Genomic DNA, 7,926 nt, shown 5'->3' with positions numbered 1-7,926 from the left:
TGAGGCAAACAGGGTTAAGTGACTTGTCCAAGGTCACATAGCTAGTGTATGAGGCCAGATTTGAACTCCAAAAGATGAACCTTCTTGACTACAGGCCTGACATTCTATCCACTATGCCACCTAGCTGCCCTGGGAGAGGGGGGAGGGGGAGACTACCTTCTTCAGTTTTCCACTTCCCTTTTCACCATTACTTGCTCTTTCCCTCCTCTCTCTTCCCTACTACCCTCGTCTCTTTCTCTGTTACCTACTTCCCAATAGAGCCAACCAATCCTGGCCTCTCTTGCTCTTCTCTCCAACTTGTGCTCTGGCTCCAGGATCTATTGTGACAGGGCTAGGGGCCACACATTATCTCTGGGAGAACTCTGATTTTAGAAGAAAGAGTTCATACAAATCTGCAGCATGTTTTCCAATCTCAGTTTTTGTGTTTTTAAAAAAATTAACAGAAATCTATTTTCTCTCCCTCCTACCTCTTAATCCCACCAAGAAAAAACAAATTTTTTGCAACAAATATGCCTAGTCAAGCAAACAAATGTACTCATTGGCTGCACACACATATACATATATTGTGTGTGTATGTATATGCATATGTATTAATATATGCATCTATACATACATATACACACAAGTAAGTTTTATTTCGTAACCTAAATCCATCATTTCTCTGTCAGGCGATGGCTGGCATGTTTCAACATCTGTCCTCTGGAATCATGGGTAGTCATTGCATCGATCATAGCTCTTAAAGCTTTCAAACTTGTTTGTCTTTATAGTGCTGTTGTTATTGTATAAATTTTTCTCATGCTTCTGCTCATATAAAAGTCTTCTAAATAGTTTGTTTTTATAATATTGATGTTATGGTATAAATTGTTCTTCAGGTTCTGCTCGTTTCTCTCTCTGTCAGTTCATATGTCTTTCCATGTCTCTTTGAAATCATTTATCTCCTCGTTTATTATAGCATAACAGTATTCCCTCACATTCATATACCATAATTTATTGAGCTATTCCTCAATTGATAGACATTCCTTTAGTTTCTATTTTTTTTTGTCTTCTCAAAAGGAGCTGCTATAAATATTTTTTGTACATATAGGACTATCTCCTCTTTCTTTGATCATTTTGCAGTATAGGCCTAACAGTGGTTTGGCTGGGTCAAAGCACAAATAGCACATTTAGCAATTGGTGGGACATCATTCCTAATTGCTTTCCAGCATGGTTGTACCTTGGTGGGTTTCAGAGGCGATCTTTTCCTCCCTCTTGCTTCACTCATTGTTTTTGCTGTTGGGTCCAAAAGTATTACAGCATGTAGGATCTGGGGAAACAGAACCTAAATCAGGCTGCAGAGAATCTGGTAGATGCTATTATGGTGAGTCTGGGTCAATGCAAGGTAACAAGTTTGCAAGGAGTTCCTCACTTTGCAAATTTACCAGGCCCACTCTATCCTCTAGGAATTACTGAATGATTTCAGCCAAAATGGTAACAGCACAATGCTATATCACACTGATACACCAGGGCAAGTCTGAGGTATCTTAGAGTTAGTTATTACAATTTTCAGTATATAAGATACCATTTTTTTTCCTACCACAAACTAACTTATATTTAGCCAGTGGCATACTCAGTGATGGTTTCTTTCTTTTTCTTTTTTTTGTAAGACCCTATTTCTGAGAGTGGGGGGGCAACTAGAGTGCTGGGCTTGGAGAGAGAAAGAATTGAGTTCAAATCTGGCCTCAGATATTTAATGTGACCTTGGGCAAGTCACTTAACTCTGCTTCAGTTTCCTCATATGTAAAATGAGGTGGAGAAGAAAATGGTAAGTCACTCCAGTAGCCTTGCCAAGAAAATGCCAAATGGGGTCACAAAGAGTCAGATGTGACTGAAAATGACTGAAAAACATTTCTGAGAGTAGGCACAACACAGTACATAGAAGCATTGGACTGGTTGGGTTCTAGTCCCAACTTGATTACTAACTCACTTTGTGACCTTGTTAAGATTCTATTTCATGGGGAGGCCAGGTAACACAGCAAGTAAGAGCACTGGCCTGAGAGTCGGGATGACCTGGTATCGAATCTGAACTCAGACACTGAGCACCCACCCAGAAATACTTGGCCGTGTAACCTTGAGCAAGTTACTTAACCCCAATTGCTTAGGGGCGGCCAGGTGGCTCAGTGAGTAAGAGCACTGGCCCCAGAGTTGGGATGACCTGGGATCGAATCCGGGCTCTGATACTTGGCATCACACCCAGAAATAACTGGCTGTGTAACCTTGAGCAAGTTACTTAACCCCAATTGCTTAAAAAAAAAAAAAAGATTATACTTCATGGGGCAACTAAATGGAGCATGAATGGAGCACTGGCCCTGAAGTCAGGATGACTTGCATTCAAATCTGGCCTATCTCTCACTCTCTATCTTTCTAACCCCCTTTATCATATCTGTCCCTCTCTCTTTCCATTCATCCATTTTTCCATCCATCCATCCATCTTGTGTATACATAGTTATTTGCTATTTTTCTCCCCCATTAGAACATAAGCTCCTTGAAAACCCTGTTTTTGTTTCCCAGCCCCATCCCCCCTGCATATTTCTTGTGCTTAGAAAAGTACCTGGGACACAGTAATAATACTTGTTGACTTGTTGGCTTGAGTACTTGTGAATGAGTAGAAAGATAATAGATAAGTTTCAACAGAGGGGCTTTGGAGAGAAAATTACCTTGAATTGTGCTGATAAGATGTGGGACTCTGAGGGATGAGTTGTGACTCAGAAAAGAGATCTTGAACACACTGTGGATTATTTTCTATCAGTAGAGGTTTTAAATAAAGTCTGGGTGTCTTTGTGGATGTTGTACTGGGACTTCCTGGTAAGGTAGAAGTTGATTGGATGCTCTCTAAGGGGTCTCTTCCAATTTTTAGTTGGAAGTTTAACTCATATACAGCTTAGGAATAAATGTAGCACTCCATGGAACAGAAATGCATTTTATGAGGCTAATTCAGTTTAATTCAACAAACTTTTAGCAAGTGCCTATGGTATTCATAGCACCATGATGAGAGCCAGAGATGATGGAAGGTTGGAAAACAGGACACAGAACTTTCCTTCAAGTGTTGGTTTCCTTCAAGTATGGTAGTCTCATACAGTGTACACATAAAGCAACAACAAAATGCTAGGCCTTCGAGGAAAGTGAGACCTGCTCAGTCTCTAGTGCACAAGGGAGGCAGAATTAATTACACATCTGTTCCAGGGATGTCTCTCATGTTCTCTTTTAAAATGAGGTTTGGCCAATCCTAAAAGCAAAAGCCCTTCCTCTCGGGAGTCTTCTTCCTTATATATCACATTTTAGCTGACACCAGAATGTCTCTCTCTCTATGAATTTATTTTTTCCTTCTCTCCTCAGACCCCAAACCAATGGATTTCAGCATAGTATTTATTAATTACAAAGGATGGGGTAGAAATAGATTAGCATCTTTTAGAAGTCACAGATTCATAAATTTGGAATTGAAAGTAACCTTGGAGGTCAGTAATCCTCTCATTTTGCAGATGAGAAAATTGAGGATTTAGGGAAGTTAAGTGATTTATCCAGGGCCACACAGCAAGTTAGTGTCTGAAATGGAATTTGGAAGAAAGTCATTATGACTTCAAGTTCAATCCTTTCCCCAAGTGAACAGGAAGTTAGAGTGATATGAAATTATTTATCATGAGGTGACAGGACAGTGGCTTTCCAACCATACCGGGTCTATGCTGCCAGAACTGTGGAATAATGGCTTTGGTTTTAGTAGTGGCTTGCGAAGCATGCTCAGGCCCAGGCTATGGGCCCATGGGCCTTGCATTGGACTGGGGGGATTGGGGTGTCTCTACTGGGATGACTATCATGGCTGTGCTGTTTGATTGGAACATGATCCTTGGAACCGACTCCAGGACAACCACTGGGTCTTACATTGCCAAACAAGTTACAGACAAGTTGACCCCTATCCATGACCTATCTTCTTCTGCTGCCAAACTAGTTCAGCAACTGACAGCCAGGCCATGGCCGATGCGGTCATGTATCAGCTAAGTTTCCACAGCATTGAACTGGATGAACCTCCCCTGGTCCACACAGCTGCTAACCTCTTCAAGAAGATGTGCTGTCATTACCGAGAGGATCTCATGACTGAGATCATCGTCACTAACTGGGATCCCTATGAAGCGGGGCAGGCATATTCACTACCCATGGGAAAGATGATGGTTTGGCAGCCTTTTTCCATTGGGGGCTCAGGTAGCTCCTACATTTATGGCTATGTTGATGCCTCCTATCAAGAGGGTATGAATGGAAAGCAGTGTCTTCAGTTCACTGCCAATACTCTTGCTTTGGCCATGGAGCAAGATGGCATAAGTGGTGGTACAATCCCCTCGGCAGCAATTTCTGAGAAAGGAGTGAACTGCAGGTGCTTATGGGGACCAGCTTTCCTGATGCTCTGTCACCACCTATCCTTCAGCTTGAGATCTGCTACCTCCGCCCTATTCTCTCTGTACTACCCCCTCCCCCTAGTCATAAGCCATCCTCAAATATACCCAAGATTCAATGAACTATGGGTCAAAGGAAAACAAAAAGAATGAGGTGACTGGAGCTGTGTCCACATCAAGGGCTGAACTAGGTGGCCACTAAGAGGGAAAGAAGAAGGAAAGAGAATGAGCGTCTATGTAGGGCTTGCTACATGCCAGGAACTGTGCTAAATGCTTTTTAAAAATTTTATGTTATTTGATTCTCACAACAACCCTGGGAGGGAGATGCTAATATTATCCTCAATTTACAGTTGAGGAAACTGAGGCAAACAGAGATTAAGTGACTTGTCCTGGGTCACACAGCTAGTACGTATCTGAGGCCATATTTAAGTTTAGGTCTTCCTGACTCCAGGCCCAGCACTCTCTTTACTTAATGTTGCCTCCAAGATGCCTTAGAACTCTGTAATTCTGGGTGCTGACAGTACCTGCAGCTTTTCAGCAGCATAGAAACAACAGAGATGAGCACTTAGTAATTATAATTAAATAAAGTAAGTAGTTGCTAGATGGTAGCTGGGGTGAGTTTTTCTGGCTTGCTCCCCTCATTCAGGTGCACAGGAAGCTGATATTCTAGGGTCTCCATTTACAATCAATGAGATAGATAATATCTCAGATTCACCTCCTGAAATGAGGGTAAGGTTTGTGCTATTTACAAAGATTCCTAGTTACAGTTCTGGAGTCCACCGTCTCTGTCCAGGGACCCATTTCACTAGTCAGCGGAAACAGCCAGGTCATTAGCTTGATAGAATGAGCTTTCTATACTGCTGTTCTATCTTCCTTCACAAGAAGGCCTCCACAGTCTTGGAGATAGGAGCTGACTTTCTGGCATCTGCTTCCTGAACACTCCCCAAGCCCCACTAATTAAGGAGCAGAGGATCATAGGTTAAGGCTTGAAAAAGACTTCAGAGGCCATAAAGTCCAACCCCCTCATTTTGCAGACGAGGAAACTGACGGCCAGAGAAATCAAATGACTTAGCCAATGTCATACAGAGTAGTATCAGAGGTGGGATTTTAACTAAGGCCCACTTTTCTTCTCTTGGGAAGTTAGTCATGCTTGGCTTCTCCCCTCTAATAAGCATGAAATCAAATGTTCATTATCATTCCACTCCCTGAATGTGCTCTGCCCCTGTGAATGAGTCAGCATGGGATCAGCCTGAATGGGATCAGCCATTGAAATAAGAATGAATGTTCATGATCTCTATATTTCAGCAAATCCCCATTCTGTCCCAGGCTCCAAAATATATCTGTAAAGCATTTCTTTGAGGGACCTGGTGAGGAAGGATATTGAAAACCCAAATTCCTGACACTGGATAAAGGGATAGGAGAAGTACAAAAAAAAACAAAACAACAAAACTCATGGGATCATTGAATCCTGTAATTAGAAGATACTTCATACTTTATTTAGTCCAACATTTGCCCATAGTATGAATCCAGACTTAGAAATGATCTTAGGGGTGTGGCTAGGTGGCACAGTGAATAGAGCATCAACCCTGGAGTCAGGAGGACCTGAGTTCAAACATGACCTTGGACACTTAACACTTACTAGTTGTGTGACCTTGGGCAAGTCACTTAACCCCAATTGCCCTGCCCTTCTCCTCCCCCTCAAAAAGAAATGGTCTTAGAGATTATGAAATAATGCAGAGTGGTGCTAGACCTAAAGTTTGGCTGGTGGGGGTGGGGTGAATCCTGCCTCAGATATTTACTAGCTGTTTGATTCTAGACAATTCACTTAACTTTCAGAGTTTTGGTTTCCTTATTTATAAAATGGGGCAAATAATATCTCTATCACCTACCTTGTGAGGGTTATAAGATCATGGGACTGTAGATGTTGCGCTTGAAGGACCTCAGAGTCCATTTGATTCGATCCTCTTATTTTACAGATGAGCAAAGCAAGGCCAAGGGAGGTAAGAAGTGAAGTGACTGACACTGAGGTCACATAGAGACTAGGTGTCAGAGGCAGAGTTTTTACCCAGGTCTCTGACTCCAAATCCAATGTTCTTTCCACTGTGCTGCTGTGAGGAAGGGGCAGCCAAGTGGCACAGTGAATAGAGGGCTGGGTCTGGAGACAGGAAGACCCATCTTCTTAAGTTAAAATCTGGACTCAGACACTTACTAGTTGTGTGACCTTGAGCAAGTCACTTAACCCTGTTTGCCTCAGTTTCCTCATCTGTAAAAGGAGCTGGAGAATGAAATGGTAAACCACTCCCGTATCTTTGCCAAGAAAACCCCAAATGGGGTTTTCAAAGACTCAGACACAATTGAAACAATTAAACAACAGTTGCTTATGTGGATCAGCCTATGTTACTTTTGAGAAGAAAATGTTCTCCAAGATTTAAATCTTGAGAGAACTTTAGAGGTCATCTTGCCAAAGTTCTTTATTTTACAGATGAGGAAACTGGGACCTAGAGAAATCAAGTGACTGACTCAAGGTCACATAGAGTGGGAGCTTCAGAACCTGGCCTGGTACCTAGACCTTCTGACTCCAAATCCAGCACTTATAATTGTAGCACTTTCCTTCTTTTTTTTTCCTCCCAGGGACAGAGGCATAATTTATTGGAGGTAGGCACAAAAATGAGTTGAACAGACATTTCCCCCTTTCTGCTCCCCAGCCCACCCCCCACTCCCACTCCCCTTTCCCATGATCCTCACTTCCTCACTGTGCTCCAATCTACTCTGAGCTCAGGACTGTAGCCCACAACCAGTGGTGAAAGCCTCTTGTGAAGTACCTCCCCTCCTCCCGTTTGTGAACCGAACTCTAAGACTGGGGATTCATGCTGGTGGATTTGGTCAGCCTTAAGAAAACCTTTGAGTGGAGACCATAAAGACTAGACAATTGTGAGAATGCCACTTTCCAAGGATAGTCAGCTAGTTTGGCAGACTTTAAAAGGGTACAGAAATAGAAAATATAGGGAATGACACAGACAATCAATTAGCCTTAGCTAGCATAGGGTAAGAAGGCCATTCATTAGATGAGAGTGGGGCACCCGAGGGTGGGGCTATTGGAGCCTGATGGCTCTATAGTAACTAGGTTAGTTAGACTAGAGTCTGTCAGTCAATGCAGAGTATATTTATTTTCCATGTATTGCTGACCCCTTTTACCCTTTGCATACTGTCCTTGTATACGATCCATTTTTCTCATTGTGAATTAAGCTTTAGAAAATAGAAATTAATTTAGTTGAGGGGGGATGAAAAGAAAGAGGAAGTGAAAGCTGGAACCAAGGCACCCAGACAAGAAGGCAGGTGGGAAAGTGAATAAGCAGCAGATTAGGCACCAGGGTACAAGTGGAGCTCTGAGATTGAGATCAAAGCTTGTTATCCTAAATTAGAGGCTCAGATATTTATAGATGATTGTATCAGCAATGCCATATTCACAATGCCTATAGAGATTACAAATATGCTGATATAATTATCC

The 7,926-nt window shown here is 42.3% G+C and overlaps 1 pseudogene; it reads left to right on the top strand.

Annotated features, from left to right (window-relative positions):
* The first annotated feature begins 3,735 nt into the window (after positions 1–3,735).
* Positions 3,736–4,455, top strand: LOC138141946 (proteasome subunit beta type-6 pseudogene; annotated as a pseudogene).
* Positions 4,456–7,926: the final 3,471 nt, after the last annotated feature.

The sequence above is a fragment of the Petaurus breviceps genome, unplaced genomic scaffold, assembly GCF_028583685.1.
Source record: "Petaurus breviceps papuanus isolate PSGF00001 unplaced genomic scaffold, PetGlider_PUasm1.0 90510, whole genome shotgun sequence".
Lineage (NCBI taxonomy): Eukaryota > Metazoa > Chordata > Mammalia > Diprotodontia > Petauridae > Petaurus > Petaurus breviceps.
The sequence above is the reverse complement of the archived record's forward strand: the minus strand, read 5'-3'. Positions and strand labels throughout refer to the sequence as shown.